Source organism: Ceratotherium simum, chromosome 21 (genome assembly GCF_057802395.1).
Source record: "Ceratotherium simum simum isolate JZ-2026a chromosome 21, ASM5780239v1, whole genome shotgun sequence".
NCBI lineage: Eukaryota > Metazoa > Chordata > Mammalia > Perissodactyla > Rhinocerotidae > Ceratotherium > Ceratotherium simum.
The window spans coordinates 6,109,014-6,130,114 of NC_141920.1; positions in this window are offsets into that span (position 1 = coordinate 6,109,014).

Genomic DNA, 21,101 nt, shown 5'->3' on the forward strand with positions numbered 1-21,101 from the left:
TGAATGGGAGTCACCAGGCTTCCTGTTAAAATGAAACGTCGAAGGCCTGGACGTCGCCGTGGTTATGATCTGGCCCCTGGTCTGGTGCGTCGGCTGAAAATGTGCTGCTTTCCTCCACCTGCACGGAAGGGTGTTCGTCCCTTCTGTTCCAGCGCTGTGCCAGGCTCTGGGAGACCCCGCTGAACCAGCCAAGCCCAGCCCCACCCTGAGGGAGCTCAGAGCTCGGGCTGGGGGGTGCGATCCGGAATGTTCTGAGCGGAATCCCGGAGGTTCCAGCAGAACAGCCACAAGTTCCAGTGGGCACATCCAAGCGCCTGGGTGGGTGGTTTCTGGAGATCACAGAGAACCTTCCAGCAGAGTGTACCCCTAGGGCCAGGGTCAAAGCTGGCAGCCGTCTGGGGAGCCCCAAGCCCTTGCAGGAGCCCCCAGGGAGCAGCCTCCTCTTCCAGCCCCTCCTGCCCTCCACCTCCCGGGCTCACCAGCTCTGCCCAGGCTGCCCGTCCAGTGGAGCCAATTCCGGCCACCCAGCGGGTGTCCCGGTCGCGGACGCCCTCGCCCACGGCGTCCTGCCAGACTGGCTGAAGGCAGGGGCTGCACCAACTCGTGGCCTCTGGTCCATGGGAACGACCCTCAGCCTGGGCTTCAATCGAGGGGCCAGGAGAGCACTTTTACTGGGGGCCGTGTGTCCTGACGTGGGTGCCTGGCTGCTCCTGTGACTGGGGGCTGTGGGTCACCTTTATAGACTTTCCAGACCTTCCTGCCGATCCCACCACCGTTGCCGGGCTGGAGGGTCCAGCGGGCCTGGCCAAGGTCACACAGACCCAAGGGAGAGGGAGGGGACAGGGTCTGGACAGTTGCATGGGGTCCCCCACGCTCAGAAGGCACCCCTCCGCCTGGTTTAATTCTCTGCTCTCGCCGTCTTGAAAGTCTTGGTACTCTTTAAACGCGGGGTTGCGCATTTTCATTTTGCACTAGGGCCCTAATTCTGCAGCCTGTCCTGGGAGACGGGCCCCACCCCCCGAGATTCCCAGAACTCATGAAAAGCCTTCAGAAACGGGCAGCAGCAGAACCCACAAATACCCCCCACACCCTGATGCCCACACTGGGGCCCGGGCACCTACGCTCCTGCATACGCTCGCCTCACACAGCTGCACTCCGGGGCTCCCTGGTGCCCCACAGTCACACACATGTGTGTTTACACATTCAAGGGCTGGTCACCCCCAGCCACAGGCTTCCTGCTCTGGGAGTGGCTCAGGAGACCTCAAAATGCCACCCAGCGTCCCCGGGCTAACAAGAAAGCAGGGAGGCTGTGAAAAGCTGCCGAGGGGTGTCAGGGACAGAGGGAGTGCCCCTGCCTCCCCCGTTCTCCCAGAAAACAAGGGATGTCCTCCCCGGCCCAGGATCCCACTTAACCCTCCCACGGCTCTCTGCAGAGCCCTCCACACCTTACCCACTGGACTCCTGCAGCCGCCCCTGACATCGGGTTTGTATTATACCCATTTTAAGGACAGCAAAACTGAGGCTCCAAAAAACAAAGCAGCTGGCTGGAACCAAGGCAGGCAGACCCGAGAGCTCCAAGCCCTTCAGTGGCTCCTGAGATGTGACAAACCCCTGTTCCATCTCGCCCCCCACGGGCTTGGCCCTCCCGTTCCTCACCTGCACCTGGTTTGTTCCCCAGGTGGGGCTCAAGCTGGGTCGTAGGGGTGGGGTCTTCACACACACCCCCCACCACAGGCACAGGTGAGGGGCAGGTCACTGCCCAGGGCCCCCCCAGGACTCTCGAGAGCACTGAGCCCCTTGGCCAGCCCTGCCCTTTGACCCCACAGACCAGGAGCCAGGAGGGGCTGACGGTGTGACTGGTGACCGCGGATGATGTCCAGCAGCGGGACATCCCCGGGGGCGTGGGAACAGGTGTGGGTGTGCGCATTGCGGGGCCGGGCAGCTCGTCCCTTGGGCCCAGTCGGGGCCCCTGGGGCTGCGGCAGGAGATCCAGGAATCTTTCTGCACCTGCCTTCTCTAGAGATTCTAAATGCAGCGTTCTGAAGGTTCCAACTGGAACATTCCAAAAATTCTCCGCGGAGGCTCCCCTCCCGGGCATGCCGCACAGCCCACCGCTGCCCCTCAGGGCTGGCCCTCCTCGGAGCCGCGGGGACGGCACGTCACAGGGCCAGCTGGCGGGGGCGCGGGAGGGGACGGGCGGGCAGGCCCGCCGCCCACCCCCCGGCCTGAGCCGGTCCAGGCCCCGCTGCGCCGGCCTTATTTGGTAAGAGGCCGCCCGGGCCCGAGCTGACGGAGCGGGAGGCCCCGGGAGGCCCCGGCAGGCCGAGCGCCCGCGCCCGCCCACCCGGCCTCCTCGCCGGCCCTCTGGCCGGAGGCTGGCGGATCTGGAAGCGCGCGATCCCGGGGGTCAGGCCCAGGCCGCGGCAGCCTCCTGGGAGCCCGGCCCGCGGTGGAGAGGGCTTCCCCGGCTTTTGCCTATATATGGCCGAGGAGCGGCAGCGCTGGGACAGGCCCGCGGGCCCCGGAGGTATCGTCTTAAGAGGGTGTTTGGCAGCGGGCAGCGAGGCCTCGGATTCTTGTGAAAACCTGGCAGGGAGATTGTTTGACAGCTCTGACAATGCGCTCGAGTCTCTGGGGAGCCCGGCCCGGGGCCGCGGGCATGTGAGCGTCGGCTGCTGCCCGGGCGCGCTCCGGCGGGAGGAGGAGAGGTGCGCGCTGGGCGCCCGGGCCCCGGAGAGGCAGCAGGCCCCGGCTGCCAGCGCGGGGTGATGGGGCAGGGACGAGCCCTCGGGGCCTCGGCCTCCTGATCTGCGTGTCGTGTGTGTGCAGTGGTGCCCACCGCACCACGGAGGTCCTGGGGGTGCAGGGAGGAAGGTGGTGTGGGGGGCGCACGTGGGCTCCCTGTCGGCAGGGCCGCCAGTCCCCGAGTCCTACTATGTGTCCTGACTTGTCTGTCTTTGTCACTTCATCCATGCCTCACAAACACCCAGGAGCTGGATGCTCCGCTCATCCCTGCTGACCGGTGAGGAAACTGAGGCTCAGAGAAGGAACAGGACTTCAGACCCCGGGCTCTTTCTCCAGCCCAGTGGAACCTCCGCAGGCCAACATTCATTCATTCATCCATCATCCACTCGACAAATGTGCTGTGCTCCACTCTAAGGCCTGGGGCAACCACAGTGAACCAGCTAAGAAATGACATGTCCCCAAGAAGACAAACATCCCTTCAAATAAGGTAGACAGGGAGGCCTCTCTGTGCAGACGACCATTAAGCTGAGGCCCAAAGCTGAGAAGGAGCCAGTCCCAGGAGAGACGGACTGCAGAGGAAACAGCACATGCAAAGGCCCTGAGGCAGAAGAGAGATCTGGTCGGGTCTAGGCCAGCCAGGAGGCCAGCATGGCTGGAGCAGAGTGAGAAGAGGGGAGCTTAAGATGCGCTCAGGGATCACAGGGGCAGATCAGAGGAGCTTCGAGGTTACCGGCGGGTTGGCCTTTATTCTACGAGTGGTGCGCAGCCGGGTTTTAAGCAGAGATCTAATAACACGATCACACGTGCTCTCCTGCACAGCTGTCTACCCTCTGCCGAGCGCTGTGTGCTTGCTTTCTCATCTGATTCCCCAGCGTCCCTGTGAGGGGAGTGGAATCTCAGCCCCATTTTACAGACGAGGAACCTGAGGCTCCAAGAGCTGAGACGACTTCTTGAATCGTGAATACGGGGCGGGGCGGGGATTCTGCACTCGGCTCTGCCTGATGTTGGAGCCGGGCCCAGGTCAGAACCGTGCGGGCAGCAGGGCTGAGGGGAGCAGCGCAGTGTCCTTGGCGTGGCTGACCCTGTCCCCTCCCGCACGGCGCCCCGCAGAGTGGGTGACCCACTTGCCCCGGGTTGCCCAGGACTCTCCCGGGTTTAGCCCTGCAAGTCCCGCTTCCTGGGAAACGCCTCAGTCCCGAGCAGACCGGGAGGGTTAGTCACCCCCGCGGGTGGCCCAGCCCCCCAGGAGCTCAGAGAGAGGGGAGTGGACGGCCGGTGGCCTTCCGTGACGAATCGTCCCCACCTGCACGCCTGGGCCCGTGCCCACCTCCACCCAGCCCGGGAAGGGGCCGGAGAGGAAAGCAAATAGCAACCTGCGCGGGGCCCGCCGCAGCCCCCTCCCGTGCCCGGGTGACAGCCAGCGACCGCAGAACAAAGGCAGGGCGGGGCCGCCTGCCACGGAAGCAGAGAGGGAGCAGGCCCGGGACCTGGCCGAGCAGGGAGGGCTCATCCCCCGGGTGGAACCTCAGAGTCACGCGGGCCTGCCCGTGAATCCAGAGGCTGCGTGACCTTGAGTGTCTTCTGGGCCTCAGCTGCCCCACCTATTAAATGGGAGAGCGACGTTAGCCAGCAATAGCCAGAGGTTTGCGGGATGCCAGGCTCTGTTTAGAGCGGTGCCAACCGTCGCCTCCTGGAATGCTCAGGGCACCGTTGGAAGGAAGAGCTGTTCACTCTGTGCAGACAAGGAGCAAAGCCCAGGGAGGTTGAGACAGCTGCCTCAGGTCACACAGCTGGGAACAGTAGAGCAAGGATTGGAGCCTAGAAACATCTGCTCCAGAGCCATGCCCAGTGCAGGAGGCAGCGCTCTGCAGGGGTGGTGTGCAAGGCCTCTGGGGTCAGCCCCTGAGGGCCCAACTCAGCTCCCTGGCCTGTAGGTCCCTGTGACCCTGAGCAAGTTGCTGGACCTTTCTGGGCCTGTTCCGCACCCGTAAAGTGGGGATAACGACGGTACCCACGTCGTAGGTTCGTCATTTACGTCACAAATTTATATGAGGCTTCTACGCTGTGCAGCGACTGTTTTAGACACTGAAGATACAGCAGAGAGCAAAACACACAGAAATCCTGCCTAGAGTTTATTCTGGGCGGGAGGATGAAGCTCCGAAGCACAGACCTCTGTCGGGGGAGGGAATAGGGAGTGAAGGTGGGGCTCCCTTTGGTGGGGAGCACACAGCAGGCTCTTCCAGGAGGGGACATTTGAGCAGAACCTGAATGAAGTGAGGGAGCAAGCTGTTCAGATTTCTGGGAGAAGGGCATTTCGGGCCGAGGGAACAGCCAGTGCAAAGGCCCTGAGGCAGGATGAGGTTGGGGGTGTTTTAGAAACAACAAGAGGCTGGAGCAGAGGAAGCGGTGGCGGGGTGGGGGGGATGGAGAGGTGGGCAGGCTCCGGTTGTGCAGGGATGAGGAGCTGCTGGACGGTTCCAAGCAGAGCGAGGACAGGATGGCGCTAAGTTTTTAAAGGATCTGTCTCACTGCGTGTGGGCAGGAGACCGAGAGGGGCCGTCAGGAGGAGGCAGCAATCCCGACAGGAAGTGGTGGTGGCTTGGGTGCTGGGAGCAGGGCAGGTGGGGAGAAGGCCAGATTCGGGAGGTATTTTCAGGGCAGAGCCAACAGCTTTCGCTGAGGGATTGGGTGTGTGGGGGCAGAGGAGGCGGAGCAGAGGGAGGAATTCCGGGCTATCGGGAGGATTCAATGAGTTACCACCTGGGGAGTTCTTCCTGCTCACAGGGCCCGGCCGCAGTGACTCTGGAACCTGAGCTCCTCACATCGTCGGTAACGTGACACTTTCTCCCCTGAGCCGCGTCTCAGGGGCTGTTATGGCGACTGAGGGGGATGAGGCATGAAGCGTTCAGCCCAGTGCCCGGCTGGTTGACAAGGACCGTGGTTACTACAGGGCAGGGTCCCCACCCGGGCTGTCCTCTCACTGTCTCTCCCCGCTGAGCTCCGGAAAGGGGGACAGGTCACCCACCTGTCCTCAGATCCAGCCGCTCTGGCGTGGTCTGGCTGGTCATGTGACCCGGGCCTCCGTGAGAACACTCTGGATCCCTGTGAGGATGGACAGCGTGTCTGGCCATTCCCGCCCCCCACCCCGAGACATGGAGACAAACCCCTGCCCCCTGTGCGCCAGGCCTGGACAGTTCTTTTTTTTTCCTGAAGTCTCTATGGCCTGGCAGTGAGGCTCCACTGTCCAGACACGCACTGGAGTTTTCCTCTGTGAAATCATTTGGGGTGCAGGTGACCCCCAGAGGAGGACTCAGGACCAACCATCTGAGCCACTTCTCTTGGACACGCAAATTGTGTTATGCTACCTGCCGTGGCCCCAAGCCCTCCAATGGCTCCCCATTGCCCTTGAGATAAAAACAACACTATCAGGGCCCATGAGACCCTGCACGGTCTAGCCTCCAGCCTCTCCCTCACCACACTTCCCTCGCACTCCGCTCTCCAGCCCCTCTGGCCCCTGCCACATTCACCCTTGGCTGCCCTCTCAAAGCCACTCCCCATTTCCTCCTTGCTACCAAAACAGTTTTGGACCAGCAGCATGCCCTGCGCCTAGGCATGAATCATGATTGGCCTAGTCATAGCTGTCCCATTGCCCTCTGCCAGATACTTGCTTTCCCAGCCTCCTTTGCAGCTAGTAGCAGCCATGTGACCCAGTTCTAGTCAATGAGACATAAGACTTCTCCCTGCTGACCTGCTTGTGCTGCCACTGTGAGGTCAAGAGGCTGGAGCAGTGGCAGCCATTTTGTGACCAGGAAGCAACTGGTAAAAGGACTAAAAGCTAACGTGCTAAGGTGACTGAGCAGAAGTGTGGAAGGGACCTGGGTCCTTTGTGAATGCAAAGAAGAGTCGGGGGACAGGAATGTGGCTTCCATGCTCTCCAACTACTGTCCAACAGCCCCAAAATGAACCCCAGAGTGACAGGGACAGGAAACACTCCTCCAGGCAAGCCAGGCTCCTTAGAGGAGAGAGTTGTTAGGATATCCCAGCTGAGCTGACAAATGCCGACCTGGGACCAAAAGCACCTTCCAGTCACACATGGGGATTCGGGTTGAAGGAGGGTGCTCCCAGGGCAGGGGTCCTGGCCGGGATGAGGGGAGCCAGACCCCCCGAGGGAGGCAGGATGGCACCTCACTCAGGAGGCCTCCGTTTGAGGGCCTTGGAGAATTATGAGGAGGGCAAGAACCCGGGGACCCCCAGGGAAGGCCTCCCTCTAGCTTCCTTTCCTTTCACGGCCCTCAGCAAGTAAACTAACAACCATCTAATGAATGAAAGAACTAGCACTTGTGTGCCAGTCACTATCAGATTTAACCTTCCACCGACCTGGGAGGCAGTTACTGCTACAGAGAAAGACTGAGTAGTGCCTTCTAGAGACAGCCTGTGGGGAAACTGAGGCTCAGAGAGCTTCTGTGACTCGCTGTGGCCAGGCAATATGGGCTTTGCAACCAGAAGAGCTGGGTTTGAGTCCTAGCTTTGGCCCTGCTTGCTGTGTGACCTGGGGCAAGTGGCTGACCCTCTCTGAGCCTCAATCCACCTATATGCATCACAGAGAGGAAGATAATGGTCTGCAGAGGGCTCCTGAGGGGTGAGAGAGGGTGTCCACCGAGTGCCTACCCCAGAGAACACGGTCTACACCAGGGGTCAGCAAACTGAGGGCCAAATCTGGCCCAACACCTGAATTTATGTAAAGTTTATTGGCACCCGGCCACCGCCATTCGTCTCTGTGCTGTCTACGGCTGCGTTTGCACCACAGCTGCACAGCCAAGTCATCGCCCCGGAGACCGTGCGGCCCAAAGGGCAGAGGGCATTTCCTGTCTGTCCAGATAGAAAGGTTGCTCTACACTCTCGCCCAGCCGAGTGGGGTCCACGGCCCGGCAGCATCAGCGCCGGGGGTTAGAAATGCAGGATCTCAGGCTCCCACTGGCATCAGAGCCTGCATTTTACCCAGACGGCCGAGGCAAGGAAGGTCTGGCTGGAAAACGGCAGGTCTGCGCTGGGCAGGGTCGGGGGGTGGCCAGCTCGGGGGAAGAGGGACGAGGTTGAGGGAGGGAGCTCCAGGCCAGGTTCCCACTCAGTGCTCACTGGAACCACCCAGGGAGCTGCCACATACGCCAGCGCCCGCCAGGCCCCAGCTCCGTGATGCTGATTTAATTGGTCCGGGCGGGGACACGAGGGGCAGCTTGTGAAAGCCTCTTGGTGACTCTAATGAGCGGACAAGGTAAGAACTGGTGCATCGGGCTAACGAAGGAGGGGAAAGTTGGGGAAGTGAGAGCCGCCCAGGGCAGTCACCCCTCTCCAGGAGGAAACCCTCATGTCAAGAGGGCAATGGCAGAGATTTGCACTGGACCTGTAAGGATGCTTCCTGGGCTGGACTTGGGAGGACGGAGAAGGAGGGAAGAGGAGAGAGAAAGGAGGAAGGGGAGGGGAGGTCAAAGGTCCCAGAGACTCAAGAATCAGCCCCCCAGACACCAGGACTGAGGAGGCGCCAGGAGGGGAGGGGCCAGTGACACCCACACCATCTGGGCCATCTTGCTAATCTTGCCAGGGGTCAAGGGCCCTTGTCTGCAGGTCCCAAACTTCAGACCCTCGGGGGCCCCCTCTATGATTCTGACCATTTCCATCTGATCTATCATTTGCTTCATATTTTTATTTAAAATGACTCACCTTATTTTTTTACTTAAGGTTATTTTAAAAGGAAATTCTCTATCATCCATGTAAATGGAAAACCAGTATCACTTGCCACTAAGAGAAGATAACTCTGAAAATGAGCACAGGGAAGACAAATCGTGTTATTAAATGCTGTTGCCCGCCCACGGCTCTGAGCCAGAGGCCTGGTCTCTCCCTCTAAAAAGGCGGGGTGAGCAGTGGAGGAGGGCGGGGGACCAGCCATAAAGACAAGTAAGGACCAAGCTGAATGCAGAAGGATAGAAAAATTGCTGAAAAGGAACGGCCTTCTCGCTGTGCCCCACGCCTGCCCCACGCAGAGCATCCTGGCGGCTACAGTGGCCTGGGTCCCACGTTTCCGACATGCTTTTCTAGGTCAACCCAATCTTTAGAGATGGGGAGCCCGGGGCCCCAGGAACAGGAGCCACTGTTCCCTGAGAGTTCGCGACGTGTTAACACTCACACCAGCATCGGATGTGCCACTGGGGTGTGTCCCTTCCTGTCCTCTTCTCAGAGGCAGAGGATCTCCAAGCTCTGCCCCGTACCAAGAGCATCTCCAAAAGTTCACAACCTCCTTGAAGCCGCAGGTGCCTGAAGCCGTCGCTCTCCTTCCAGCGCCTCCCACCACGAGGCCACGGGCGCTTCTGCCCAGAGAGAAACACGGGGGTTTGGGGTGTCGGTTCAACTGCTCAACTACCATCAAGGCGGCGTGAAGGGTGTGGGCTCGGCTCCCCGGGCAAACACAGAGCGTGCGCGGCTGGGTCTGTGGGCTGGGCCCGGCCGCCTGGAGCCCAGCCAGCAAGGGCAGGTCTCGGGGACGGTGGCTCGCCCGCATTCCAGAGCTGCAGGCCGGGGCACGCCTGCCGGGCAGCGGCGCAGAGTCACTGCCAGGCAGAGCAGACAGCAGCGCTTTTGTCTTCAGGTCGCGTCCTGGTGACAGCACACCCCCCCGGAGCTTCAGGTCCCTTCTCTCTGGTGGACAATTCTGCCTTCACGTTACAGAGCAGTAGCGTGGGGCGGAGACACTCCCCCACAAGTTTCAGGTGGTGCAGCCTGGGTTCAAGCCTCAGCTCTGCCGCTGACCACCGGGGGGCTGAGGAGGAAGGGCCGACTCCGTGGGCCTCCAGGTCCTCATCTGTGAAATGCGGGCTCACAAAACACACACCTGGCAGAGCGGTTGTAAGGACTGAAGAGGTAATCGTGTTCAGCATTTCAAATAGTGTGAGCACTCCACAAATGCTAGCACAGGGCATCTGGGGTTTTGTTTTTTTGTTTTTTCCATCTCCCACTTTCAAATAATGCCACCAGGAATGTTTCTGTCCCTGAGGACAAAAACATGTTGCCAAAAGATGAAATGCTGGGTTGGAGGGTGTGTGCCATTTCACAGCCCTTGTTTCATGCAGACAGATTGATCTTCAAAACCTGAATCTGATCTTCAAAGCTGATGTGTCATTTTCCCCGCATCCCGGCCAGCACTGGGTTTTATCATTTTAGACTTGTTTTCTAAATTCATCAGCATGTAGTGGGGCTCTTGTTTGCATTTCTTACTTTACCACCAAGGCTATGCATTCTTCCACATAACAGTTAACTGTCTGTATTTCCTCGGGGATAAACAGTTTGTTCGCCTCCTTTGAATATTTCTCAAATGGCACCTGCAACAGTCTCTTGGCAGGTCCACGTTGGAAGCATCTTCTGAGCAGGAAGGGGAGACGAGGGAGGTTGCTGCTCGGGAAGGCAGTGCAAGTCTCTGCCCGCACCCACCCCATCTCCTGCCCTCCTTCACCTGAGTGTCCTCAGAGCTTCCCCAGCTGAGGAAATCCTTTCCCAGGATGGGGATCGCAGGCACCAAGGCTGGGGGAGGACGAAAGGAGGGATCAGAGGAATTGACTGCATTCTTGGAGCAACAAGCCAGTCATCGAGGCCGAAGCGTACCAGGCACAGTCCTGCACAGTGACCACCGCCTCCCACCCTCCAGCTCCCCAGGAGCCCCTGGATGCCAGAAACTTTCCTTCCAAACTGATGAGTTCAGAACAAACCCCTCCACCAAGTCGTGATACCAGGGCGACTACATCTCTTTGTTCCTTAATCACTCAGGCTCCCAGGTGCTTACTAGCAAGACGCCCAGAACCTCCTTCTCGGGTCCTCCCTCTCCCTGAACCGTCCGAGGACCCCCAAGTCGTCCTCAACCCGCAGGTGCGGGTGGGGCCGGTTCCCCGCCAGCCAAACCGCACTGCTGCCATGGCGTCTTGCTGCCACACGGGGGCGCTGTTGAAGACGGGTCTGGAACAGTCCTGTGGACACCAGTTCCCGTGGCAGTGCTGCCCGCCTGGCTGGACCTCACCTGTGTCTTGGACGCCACCCACACTTGGGACTTGAGTTTACAGCTCTCATGGGTCACTCAACACAGAGCAGAATGACAAGTCACTTCCCCATCCTACACACACCCCGGGTCCCAACACCCAGCACCTCCCTGACCCACACAGAAGCCCCCTGCGGGGCCGGATGGCAGCGTCGCCCCTACTTTGACAGAGAGGGAACCGGAGCCTCAAAAGAGAGATGTTTCCGGGGTCAGCTGGCCAGTCACCGTCCTGGGCACTGTAGGGTGTGTGGCAGCACCCCGGGCCCCACCCATGAGACTCCAGGGGCACCCCCTCCCCAGTCGTGATGACCAAAAACGTCTCCAGACACTGCCCAGTGTCCCCGGGGGAGCAGAATCGCCCCCAGTAGGGAACCAACGTGGCTGCCATCTGGGGTCCAGCGTCTGGCGGTGTCCCTTGGTCTTGGCAATCCACATGCCTGGGTGGCCCCGGGGTCCCCGCAGGACCTCACTCACCCCTCTCTCCGGCCAGCCCCTCTTTTTGTCTCTTGTCCCGTTCCAGGCCCTTCCACCCCGTCTGGGGCCTGCAGAGGGGCGCCTCTGACCTGGCTCCTGGAGTGGTCCCCACTGCACCGCCCCCTCTCCATCCATCTCCCTGATTTAGCATCCTCATCGCCTTTTCCTAGATTATCCTGATTCTGTGTTTCATTTATCGACCTGTTATTTCCGTCTCATCTCCACGGGGCTCGTCCACCCTGTTCGCCGTTGTCCCCCAGGTCTGCCCGGCGCTAGGAAGATGCTCAGGAGACCCCAGCTCCACGAGAGAACACACGAGACGGGGTGGGCTTCTCCGGGGGCCTGAAACGGATCTCGTCCACCCGAAGGCCTGTGGAGGCGGGGCGAGCCCAAGGGGCAGCCTGGGCCCGAGCACCCCCCCAGCCCCCTGCCGAGGCTCCGGGGGCTCTGGGGAAGGGCGTGGAGGCCTCCCCGGGCCGGAGCAGCCTCGGCCCACCACGCCCAGCCCGGCCGCCCGGGAGGGAGGCGGCGGGTCTAATTATAGAAGACAGGTTGCAGAGGAAGTGGCTGCTCTGATTAACACCCGGGGTGTGTTCACCCCTGGTTGAGACAGTCCCGGCGGGGAGAGGAAATGTGGCGAAATGAATTCAGCGCCTGGCCAGGGCGGGGGGGCACCAAGAGGCGGGTCCCGGCTCCTGGCAGGGGGATGGCCCGGAAGCTGGCTCTGCGGCCCACCGGGTCTGCTCTGCTCCTGCTGAGCAAGCCTTAACCTCTCTGCACCTGGCTTTAAAAGAAAGGAGATGGGACCAGATTCCATTTTCAAAGTGGGCATCTCATGGTGGTTTGGCCAGGGCTCCTCAGCCAGGAGTCCTCTGAGCCTCAGTTTCCCCATCTGCAGAATGGGCTGGTGGGACCCTGGCCTCTCTCACAGTTTTTGGGGGGATTCATTGAGGTGGTTCGTGCTGTGTGCTGGCAGAGGACCGGGCCTGGCACAGGACGAGGTCTCCTTCCATGCTGTCAGAGTGGCCACAAGATTGACGGGGCCGAGGGCAAAATGAAGATGCTGGGCCCCTTGTTCAAAGTTATGAAGGATTTCAAGGCGGAGACAGCAGAGCATTAAACGTGGCCTGGGGCCCTCCTGAGTCCCATGTGACGGCACCCCGTGAGGGGCGTGGATGCCCGGGGTCGGGGGCTGCACTCACAAGGATGGATCCCTCTCCACGACCGTCGTCAGTGGACCTGATGTGTTGCCAACTGGAAAACACAAAATCAGAGCCCTGGCCCCAGGATGCGGCCGCTCACCTGCGAGATGTTTACACCGCACACACAAAACAAGGCTGCCAATTGACTTCACCATGAATACGTCATGAAAACCAGGGCGGGAGGGCAGGCCCCGCCCCCTGAGGTTGGCTCTGGAGGGGAGACGGGAGTCACTGCAGAATTTAGCTGCATCTGTACCATTTTATTTCTTAAAGAAAAAGAGGATTAGCAACAAATGTGACCAAATCTTAATATTTCATTCTGGGTAACATTTAATTCTGGGTGGTGATAGGAGGGTCCGTTGTATTATTCTCTGAAGTTTTCTGGATATTTTCACTACTAAAAAGCAGATTTCGCTGCTTTAAAAAGCTAGAAAGCACTGGATTAGAAACTGCTGCTCTAACACGCTGTGAGTGAGGTGCCTTGGAAATGCACGAGCATTAATGGAGCACCAACTGTGTGCTTGGCTCAGGGCTGGGTTCCAGGGAAATAAAAGTTAGCGTTTTTCCTCCAGGAGCCCAGAGCCCAGCAAGGGGGACAGAAAACAGGCCGGCGCGTCCTGTGCCGGGACTGCAGGGAGGGAACCCAGCCCGGGCTTTGTCACAGGAAAGCAGGCTCTCGGCTGGGAGCCCCGCAGGAGTCCGCTGGCCGGCATGGAGGGCTGCAGTGTCGGGGGCGGGGGGCATAGCAGGCATATTCAGGCACAGTCGTGGGTGGAGGGGAGCCCCCGGGGCTGCCCCAACCGCCGCGGAGCCCCTTAGGTGAACAGCGAGAGGCGTTGCCCTGAATTTTCAGCAGCCTCTGCTGGCAGGCCCCGGGGTCTGCGGCCTTGGACGTGGAAGCATCTCGGCTGGAGGTGTCGCCCTCCGCAGGGGCTTCAGCACCTCTCTGGCAGTAACGGGCAGAGGACAGGACACCAGGCTCCCCCCAGCCCCGGGCTTAATCCTGCAGGGCCCTCGGCTGGCGTCCCTGCGGGGCGAGCAGGACAGGCAGCCCCTCTGCCCCACAGCCGCTCTCGCGTCATTTCCGTCTCCTTCGCTTAACTTTTTATTGTGAAATAATTTTAGACTTACAGAAATGGGCAAAGATAGTATGAGTTCTCGTATCTCTTTCACCCAGCTTCCCCTAACATTAATATCTTACAGAATAGTACAGTGATCAAAACTGAGAAATTCCCTTAGGTGCAAGACCATCAGCTGAACTCCAGACTTGATTCAGACGCCCCCAGCGTCGTTTCCCGTCCGGGTCCACACGGCACCCGGCCGGCTCGTCTCGCGTCCCTGGTCTCCTGCGGCCCGGGCCCTGCCCCGCCTCCCCAGCCGGCTGTCTGCAGACGCTGCTTCAACTCGGGTTCACCCGATGGCCCCTCGTGTTTTAAAATGAGATATAATCCACGTTCCACAAATGCGCCCTTTGACAGCGTGCCGTTCTGTGGCTTTTAGTGCCGAGTTGTGGAACCGTCGCCACAATCCCATTCCGGACGTTTCCATCGCCCCAGAAGGAGGCCCCGGGCCCTCTCCCTCTGTTCACCTCCAAGTCCCTTTCTCTCGTTCCCCCTCCCCGTCTCCCTCCCTCCCCGTGACTCCACTCCCGTTTTCCTTTCGGTTTCTGTTTGTGTCCCTGCCTGAGCCACTCTTCCTCAAGTTCTGCTTCTCCCTCCCCTCTCTCCCTCAGTCTCCCCCCCCCACTCTCTCCCTCTGTTTTCTCCCTTCTCTTCTGTTTTGCTCTGTGTATGTCTGCGCCTCTCTCTTCCTCTTTTGCTCTAAAGGGGACATGGGCAAAACCCAAGAAAACAAATAAAAAGCCCAAGTGACGCCTGCTCAGAGCTCTGGAGACCGACGGGGTGGGGAAGGAGAATGTCGGGGGGCTCCAGCTACAGGGGGCAGCCAGGAGCCCCTCTGAGGAGGTGATGATGAAGCCAAACCCCCAGGAAGAAAAGCAGCCAGCCCTGGAAGAGACGTCCAGGCAGGAGGGCAGCATGAGCAAAGGCCCTGGGGCAGGAAAGAAGTCCCAGGAGGGAGCCGGGGAGAGAGGAGGAGCAAGATGGGCCGCGCTATGTGCTAGACTCGCCTAGAGGGGGCCCCAAATGCCTCCCCAGGCCAGGATCCCAGGCTCTGAGGCAGGAGCCCCAGCCAGCTGAGGGCGAGGCTTGTGAGTAAGTCAGGGCTGAACCTTAGAGAACTTTCCATCACCCCCACTGGGAGCCAGGCCACGTGCTCAGCCTGGGGACCCTGAGCTGGAGGCGCCGCTACCCCTGCCTCGGAAGGAGCCTGCAGCAGAGAAGCACAACGGGGCTCAAAACAAGTTCATGTATTGATTGATTCAATTATCTACTCCAGAAGCGCTTATTGATCACCTGCTGCATGCCAGAACCACACGGGCGTGGGCAGAGCCCTGGCCTCACGGGGCTCAGAGTCTAGAAAGAGAAGCAGCCCACCCACTCCCCCCGACCAGGCAGGGGAGAAAGGCTCGAGCTCAGATGGCCGTTTGTTCACGCAGCACGCAGCTGTTGGTGCCCTCTGCATGGGGGACAAACACAGATGACCCTCAGGGGCCGCCCATGTTCACAGCGCAGTTTCTAGAGCAGAATGACATGGGCTCAAGTCCCAGCTCTGCCGGGTATCAGCTGAGCGGCCTCAGGCATGTCACTCACCCTCTCTGAGCCTCAGTTTCCTCCTCTGTAAAGTGGGCTGATGTGAGAGCTGAAGGAGAGACTGTCGGGTGCTGAGCCCCCGACATTCAGAGAGCCGCCTTGACTGGAGCGAGGGCGTTAGCTGCACGACGGTGGTTCTTCCCGGCTGCGGGCAGCGCTGGCCGGGTCAGGAGGGTCCCAGGCAGGCTGGGGCCCCGGCACCCGCCCCCAGGGGCGCAGTCTGGGCAGCTGGGGGAGGGGTGGCACGGGCAGCAGCTGGATACTGGCTCGTGTCCTCAAGTCACCGAGGGTAGCACCAGGCTGGCTGGCCGGAGCCCAACAGCCAAACCCAGCCTCATTTGTGATGCAAATGGATGGCAGTGGCCCAGTGGCCGCGGGCCAGGGCACATGTCCCCAGCTAGGGCCCGAGCTTTTATTCTGAGCAGAGCCTGGGGAGGCATGGAGGGGGGCCTCCCCAGCTAGCCTCGAGGGACCCTTCTGGGGGGGTTAGGGGTGAGCAGGGACCCCCGGGCACTGGAGACACATTCCTGGAGGCTGAAAGGAGGGCTGGGGCCGGGCCGCCCACCCCTGCTTGGCCAGTGGAAAGAGTGGGAAAGTGCTGGCTGGCAGAGGGCTCCATCCTGCTGGAACCCAGAGGTCATCTCTCTGGCCTCCTCCCTGGGATCCCGCAGAAACCACGGCCCTCCATGTCACGTCCCATCATTTCCTGGCCGGTCGGTCCCCCAGCTCTCCAGCCCCTCCGGGACCCCCTGCACAGCTGTGGCCACAGGGATGTGCGGATCATCTCTCCTTCTTCCCTGGCTCTCGGCCACCTCCAGGCTTTTCCACACGCTGTTCCCACCGCCTGCAATGCCCTTCCTTTCACCAACGCTGGCCTCTCTTTAGGTCTTTGGCCCCAATTTTGTACACGTAACTGTATATTCTTTTTCTTAAAGATGGTGCCCAGAATTGTATAAACTTTGGGCCCCCAAAAGCTGTGTCTGTCCCTAGTGGCCAGAAAATGTCCCCTGACACCCTCCTCCCCGACCTCTGAATGGCTGAGGAGGTCAGGTCCCCCGTTAGGTAATTCATTCATTCAGCAAATATTTACTGAGCGGCTGTTCCGTATCGGGCACTTTTCTAGGCGCTGGGGATGGAGCGTTGAACAGGACAGACAGAAACGCCTGCCCTTAGGGACTTACACTCCACCGGGCGTACAGGCAATGGACAGACGAATAAGTAACATTCCAGTAAGAATAAGTGCTACGCAAGGTGAGCGCAGGTCTAAGGTGTGATGACAGCTACAGAGAAAACTGAAGCAGGGAAGGGGGAGGGAGCGTGGGGGGCGGGGGCTGCGATTTTGAATGGAGCAAAATAAGAGGTGAGCATGTGGATACCTGGGGGATGAGCGGTCCAGGTAAAGGGGATAGCACGTGCAAAGGCCCTGAGGCAGAGGCACGCCCGGGAGGGCTCAGCACTTCACCGTGGCGTTTATCAGACTGGAATTCAATAATTATTCCAGGGATGACTTACCTGTATTTTCTGTCCTCTCCACTCCGACCTTGTATTTCGTAGTTGTTCAATAAGTAAATGGAGAATTTATTTATTTATTTATTTGTTTCTTTGTTTGGAGGAGGGAGGGAGGGGTTGGGGCTGGTGAAGTTGTAAAGGAGCCCCCCACCCCATGGCAGCTCACAGGCTGGAGCTCTGTGGGCACCTGCAGGCAGAGACCTGGGCCCGCCACCAGTGTCTGGGGAAGGGGGCACCAGGCAGCCTCTCCAGGAGCCTGGTGGGAGCGGGCATGAGCAGGTGAGAGGGAAGCAGGAGGAGGAGAGGGAAGACCCCACGGCGATCTCCGAGCTCGGTTTGGGGCATATGTGAGCCCCCTTTAGATTTAGACAACCCGGAAAGAACCGTGAAACCATTTCAGGGGGCCGAGTTCCTGCCAGGTCACTGAATTTGGGAAAAGAACTGGTCTAGTGCAGCCTGAGGCCCTGAATAGTGATCCCGTCCTGTGCGCCCTCCCGGCAGGGCTGTGACAGAGTGCGCAGGTGGAACCCCAGCACACAGTAGGGCTCGCCGACTGGACAACGGCAGGTGCACGGGCACAGGCGACCTTGTTGGAGGTCATTCATTCCACCCCTGCCTGAAACAGCAAAAGACTGGAACCAGCTTCTGCCTCCATCGCAGGGGACAGGCACCAGAGCACGCCCACCCGCCCCATGGAATACTACGCAGCTGACAACAAGGCCAGAGCAAGCTCTGTGTGGACTAAGCGGGAAATCTTCGAGACGCCCTTGAGGGAGAAGAGCCAGGTGCCTCGCAGAGCGAGCGGAGGGTGCCGGATGTGGGAGAGAACAGACGGCCGGGTGTGCAAGATGCGATGTGTCCACTGGAGGCACGGGACGCCCTGGGGAAGAGAAGCGGATGGGGACAGGACGGGAGGGGCTTTCCACTATAAAGCCTGCGGTGCCCGGTCAACACGCTGGCACAGAGGCCGTGCGACCATCTGTACACACGCCACCACTGTGAGGGGCAGGAAGGTGACTGCCCACAGCTGGAGGCGGGAGAAACTGCTCGACTGCCGCGCCAAGGGGGCCGGGACGCTGGCGCTCACCGTGCGCGGGGCCCGTCGTGCCCCCGTCTCACGAGCCAGCCTTCCCGGCGGCCGTCTCCACCAAGGGGCCGCAGAGCCTCCGTCCTCTTGGGAGAGGAAGGGCGGGTGGAGACGGCCCGCGGGGCACGGTGGCAGGTGGAAACCTCAACGAGGTGCCAAACGCTATTCTGGGAGGCCAGGCGGAAGCCAGAGCGGAAGTCGTGCTGGCGACGGTCTGGTGCTGGGGGCGGGGAGGAGGAGGCCGGGGAGCGCTCCCACCCCCCGGAAGCTGCTATTCCAAAGCCAAGCCAGCTTCTGTTTTGCAGGGGGTGGCGGGAGGGTTGACACATTCACCGCCACCCGGCTCCCTGTCCACTCTGCCAGCCTCAACCTCCTCTCCCTGACCACGCTCCTGCTTTCCTGGCCTCCCTGCACTTCCTCAACCTGGCGGAGTACATCCAACCCCAGGGCCTTTGCACACGCTGTGACCTCCTCTGGAATGTCTTCCCACTGCTGCCTTCTTATGTGACTTCTCTCCAGGGAGGCCTCTGGTGGGCCCATCTCTCACCTGGACCCTCTTGGTTCTTCTCCATCTCCTCACCTGCTTGTTTCCTTCACAAACCTGTAGCTCCATGATTCCTTTGCTGTGTTCCAGAACAGCGAGCTCCTGTCAGGGCTGTGGCTGCACCCACCTTTTTCACCACTGCGCCCCAGTGCCTGGCACAGAGGAGCAGCTCAGGCATTTGTAGAGGGAACAAAAGGAGAATCTTTGGGGCACAAAGTGCTGTCGCTTAGGGGGAAAATATTCAATGCTTCTGAGGCTTATCTAAGGGAGAGCCAGAGTCTAACCTCAGGTGGGGAATTTTAGAGCAAAAAATTAGACTGCCCCGCATGATACAGGAGGTCAACTTTGTGATGAGGTTGGCTAGGGTTTGGGACCTGTGGGAGAGAGACACCTCTTCTTTCCTGTGGAATAATCTGGATGGTGGGAGCCAGGGACCACTCCCATGGACCCCCAGCATGAAACCAACATAGGCTGAGAAATGGAGAGAACTCAAGTCCTTATAACAGTGCTTGAGGTGCTGGATCCAGCCATTCCTGAAGCCACAAATTTTCAGCTGCATGAGCCAATCGTGTCCAACTAATCATTCTCCAGAGGGAGGGCAAACCAATCAAGATTCTTTCCTTTGCAAACAACAGAAAACCCAAGTCAGACTGCTGTGGTGGGCAGAAAAATGTCTCTTCCCCCAAGACATTTATGTCCTAATCCCTGGAATTTGTGGCTATGTTAAGTTACATGGAAAAAAGGACTTTGCAGATGTGATTAAGGTTACAGACCTTAAAATAGGGACATTATCTTGGATTATCCCAGTGAGTTCAATCTAATCCCATGAGCCCTTAAAAGCAGAGAGCTTTCTCTGGCTGGAGTCAGAGTGGTGGCAGATGGGAAGACAGAGATTTGAAGCAGGAGAGGGACTCGACGGGCTGTTGCTGGAGGGGCCACGTGGCAAGCACCAGAAGGAAGGTGGGCAGCCCGGGGGAGCAAAGACCTGCCCCGGCCGTCAGCCAGCAGGGAGTGGAGACCTCAGCCCTGCAGCCCCAGGGAACTGAACCGGGCCAGCAACCCGAGGGAGCCTGGAGGCAGATTCTTCCCTGGAGCCTCCGGTAAGGATCCCAGCCCTGACGATACCTTGATTTCTGCCACCCCAAGGTGAGGACTCATCTGAATCACACTGTATCCGGAGTTCTCACCTACAAAACTATGACAAAATAGATGAATGTTGTTTTAAGCCACTACGTTTGTCATGATTTAGTACTACAGCAATAGAAAACTAATACACTGCCTTAAGGAAAAAAGAGAGTTGACTGGCTCTCACAGGCTGGCGTCAGGAATGGCTGGATCCAGCAGTTTAAACACTGTCATCAGTACTGGATTTCTTTGCTTCCTCCATCCTGCTGCCTGCTAAGCTGGTTTCATGCTGAGGCTCCATGGGGTTGTCCTGGCTGCTTTAGGCTCTTACCCCCCCAGGTTAGATCCAGGGGAAAGGGGGCCTGCCTCCATGCCAGCTGTCCCAGCATAAGCCTCACTGTAGCTCATTGGCGGTAACTGGATCACGTGCCCAGTCCTGAACCCATCACTAAGGCCGGGCCATGTAGTGTTCTTGTTGGCCGGGTCTGGGTCACGTGCCCACCTTCCCACCATGGGGCCAGGGGTGGGTCTGGAGCCACTTGAGCCCCAGGGACAGGAGGAGGGAAAGGCTGGGTCCCCAGGGGAACACTGGGCACAGTTAACTGGGAGTCGACAAAGGGCCGAGGAAGCCCCGGGGCCAGGGGGTGGTGGGAGGCCTGAGGTCTCGGAGAATTCGCTTTGTTTTACTTTCTGGCGAGGAGCCCCGGGCAGGGTGGCCCGGGCGGGGGAGCCCCAGCGGCCGCAGCCAAGTGACTCAGCACGTCCAGGACACTCCCCATTTGCAGACTGGCGCGCTGACCCGCAGGGAAGCCTCGGCTCCTTGGGACACAGAGTAAATAAAGCGGTATTTATACACCGCCCCACGGGGCCACTGGGCTCTGAGGCAAATATGGTCACGACTGAATTCTGCGGCCCTCCCTCCCCGGAGCGGGCTGTCCCGAGAGGGGCCCGAGGGGGCGTCCGCAGCCCACGCTCCCTCGGGTGGCCCCCATGCCCCCCAGGACCCCGGCTGGAGAGGGTGCGGCCCCTCCCCTCCGCTCCGGCCCCCCTTTCCCCGGCCTGGACGCCTGCCGCCTCCCCAGCTCCCTCCCGGCCCTCTAGGGTCCCCATGCCCCCACTCCGGCCTCTCTCGGGAAGGTGCCCCCACTGCCTCCGGCGACTTCTCCGGTCTCGGAAGATCACTTAATTTGAATTCTTTAGAATTCATGTGTTCAGCAAGTGATTTAAGTCCCCCTGCTATGGGCCCGGGCACCCACGGATGGGCTGGACGCTCCTGCCCCTCCCAGCTCGCCGTCCAGCGGGGGAGACAGAAATTAAACGAGCAAACACACAAAGGCACCGAAAAGCACAAACCCTGAGCGGTGCTCCGAGGGAGGCAGGCGAGCCGGGTGCAGGGGCGGGGGCGACAGGGAGTCTGCCGAGCACGGGCACGGCCGGTGTAGACATCTGCAGGAAGGGCAGGCCAGGCAGGGGGACGCTCGTGCAAAGGCCCTGTGTCGCCCGCTGAGTTCCTGCCCAGCTCCGTCTGGGTCTGTAAATGTCTAGGTAACTTGTTTCTTTGTTTCTTGTCCATCTCTCCCCTAAACTGAAAGCCCAGGAGGGCAGGAATGTTTGCTCCCGGCTGTAT